Here is a 3171-nt window from a genome sequence, read left to right as displayed (position 1 = left end):
CTGAGGCTATAATACCTGATAGCATCAGTATTAAAGGTGGTGGTTTTATATATACATACAAACTGGGGGGGAAGGGGGCGCGCACAGATAGTTTATCAGTTTCAGATTTTATGGTACTGTATGTAGTGCTTGCTCAGGTCCAACCTAGAAGAGTGCGATTTACCAGGAACAAACATTGGTTCTGTCATTTACTATCTTAGGCCAGCTGCAATGAATGTGGGTTTTTTTGTTTTTGCTTTCTTAACTATGCCTTCACTATCATTTGACTTGAACTTGTCTTTTTTTGTTTGTTTGCTTTACTTACCTTTCCCAACATGTTTATTAGTAGCCAATCTTTTTTTCCTAATATCATCGGATATCACATGCAAGGAGAACTTCTGGAGTTATTTGTGAAATTTTTATATCTAATACATGCATCGAGCCCCAAACCAGGCCTGGGACGTGACACACAGGCAGGAGTCCTTGCAGTCTCTGCGTTTCCTGTTTTGAAAACATATTTAAACTTGATCAACCAAAAACCACAATGAATGTACTGATAGTTTCCTCCCCCACAAATGTACTCTCCTTTAGGGAGGAAGATACTTCTAACAATAAACCTCAGACAAAAAGATTTGTCAACTCAGTTGTGAGCTACTAAGGTATCTCAATACTTGAAGAATCCCACAGTACACGGGGGCTGAACCTCACTGCTCACTCAGCAAATCTGTCAGGAAAAGTGTCATCACATTCATCTAAATTCAATTTCTTGGGCAGATTTAAAAATACTTAATGCAAACTTTTCAGAACCCTCAACTTTAGAAACATCAGCATTTACTCTAGTAAAAATATCTATACTTCTAGTATATGTATACATATGAAAATAATAAAGTTAAATTTATTTTTCAGATATTTTCCAATTCAAAAGAACTTTCAATGTGTTGCAAATTGATTACGTTTTATCTAGAGCAGTGGTTCTCAACCTGTGGGTCGCGACCCCTTTGGTGGTCGAACAACCCTTTCACAGGAGTCACCTAAGACCATCCTGCATATCACATATTTACATTACGATTCATAACAGTAGCAACATTACAGTTATGACGTAGCAACAAAAATAATTTTATGGTTGGGTCACAACATGAGGAACTGTATTTAAAGGGCCAGAAGGTTGAGAACCACTGATCTAGAGCATTCCAAAAGTTTGTGGAATAGAACCATCAGCATTTATGAGTATGGGACAAAGAGCAAAATTCCTATATGCCAGCTATACCCTGAAAGTCAAACCTTTTCTAGTTTGGCCAAGCTTCCACTCCATCCTAAGTCTGCAGTGGGAACAAATCAGGATGCTATTAATCCTAGTGAATTAGAAAGGCATAAATGTCCATGAGACATTGTGGCTCCTTGTGTCAATGGAACTGGTGTCTTCAGGGTTTCTCTCATTTCTTAGGCCCAGGCTAAAAGTAACTGATCAAATGATTAACTATGGGAATTACCTTAGAACTGATTTGTGGCCTATATTGAGTTATATTACTGAGTCACAGAACCATAGAATTTTAGAGCTTCATAGGACCTTGGAAATCATGTAGTTCAAAAATAGAGTAAGTTGGAATTAAATTTGTATTTGGAAAATGGTTGTTTCATGGAATGACTATAACAGAATGAGTGATTTTTTTTAAGTCTCTAAAGCAAGTTATTGATGTACAGTAGAGCAACCAGTAAAAAAAAAAAAGTAAGCATTTTAGGAAATCATTACATTTTAATCTAGGCCATTAGATTACAGAAATAGGAATAAAGAATATTCTTATGAAAGACAAGATATTATATTGTTGTGCATTAATACAAGCAATTGGTTTTTTCTTACTGAGTCAAAGATCTAAATGGTAAGGAATGAATAACCCTTACTATTAAAAAAAATGTAGTTGAAAGTTTGAGAGTATTGCTTATCCCGGGGTGGGGGGGTGGGGGTCTAATTGATCAAGGAAAAAATACATGCATTTTTCTTATTTTGTCTTGGAAAAACCATAAAAGCCCCTTGTCTAATATGAAATTGCCCTCAAAACGAGCTGAGTGTGTGAGTGGAGTGGGGAATTGGGCCCAAAAAAACTGACCTCTTCAGCTTAACATTTTACAGGCAGTGGTTAAGTAATTTGGTTTGTGATGGTACAGTAGAGTATTTATTGATTGTCACAGTTTACATTTATTTCTCCACCAAGGGATATGGCTATGTTAGTTGATGATGTTGCCATTGGGTTTTCCATTTTTATTCAAATACTAGAGGCCTGGTGCACAGATTCGTGCACCGGTGGGGTCCCTTGGCCTGACCTGTGGGCATCCCCCGAAGGGTCCCGGATTGCAAGAGGGCTCAGGCAGGCCAAGGGGCCTCACTGGTGCACAATTGGGGCCACGGATGTACCGTGGGAGGTTCGCTGGCTGGGGAGGATCCGCTGGAGGGCTCCAAGGCATGTCCGGCCTGTCTCACTCAGTCCCCATCAGCCAGACCCCAGTAGCAAGCTAACCTACTGGTCAGAGCGTCTGCACCCTGGTGGTCAGTGTGCATCATAGCTACCAGTCGAATGGTCACTTAGTCTTTTATATATATAGATATATCTATAATAATAAAAATGTAATATGCGAATTGACTTAATGACCAAACAACAGAACAACTGTCTGGATGACCTTCCGGACAACCACACTATGATATACACTGGCACCAGGCCAGCCAAGGCGGGTGCAGTGCGATTGGTCGGGGTGCCCCACCATCGCCGTGCAAAGGGAAGCCGAGGCCACCCTCTGCGGGGCGATCAATGGGGGGGACTCCGCAATTAATTGCCCCAGAGGGAGGCCCAGACCACCAGCCAGTGGGGCGATCAATGGGAGAGGGGCTTCGTGATCACCCCAGAGAGGGAGGCCCAGGCCACCTTCTGTGCGGCAATTGATCACAGAGCCCTGGCCAGGTGGGCGGGACCTCCCTCTGTTGGATGCTCGATCACTGAACTCCGTGATCAATTGCCCCAAAGAGGGAGGCCTAGGCTACCAGGCTGGCAGCAGGTGGGCGGGGCCTCCCTCTGCAGGGCAATTGATCTGGTGGCCCCACGATAGATCGCCCCACAGAGGGAGGCCCAGGCCAGCCAAAGCAATCACACCACACAGATGGCAAGCAGTGGCAGCGGCAAAGGTGGGTCCAGCTGCCCGCAT

The 3171-nt window shown here is 42.9% G+C and overlaps 1 protein-coding gene across 10 annotated transcripts in view; it reads left to right on the top strand.

The window, feature by feature from the left end:
- Positions 1 to 3171, top strand: part of FKBP5 (FK506 binding protein 5) — a 116500-nt gene that overhangs the window by 83791 nt on the left and 29538 nt on the right. The gene's annotated exons all lie outside the window — the stretch shown is intronic.

The sequence above is a fragment of the Myotis davidii genome, unplaced genomic scaffold (genome assembly GCF_000327345.1).
Source record: "Myotis davidii unplaced genomic scaffold, ASM32734v1 scaffold1036, whole genome shotgun sequence".
Lineage (NCBI taxonomy): Eukaryota > Metazoa > Chordata > Mammalia > Chiroptera > Vespertilionidae > Myotis > Myotis davidii.
This window is presented reverse-complemented; position numbering and strand designations above follow the sequence as displayed.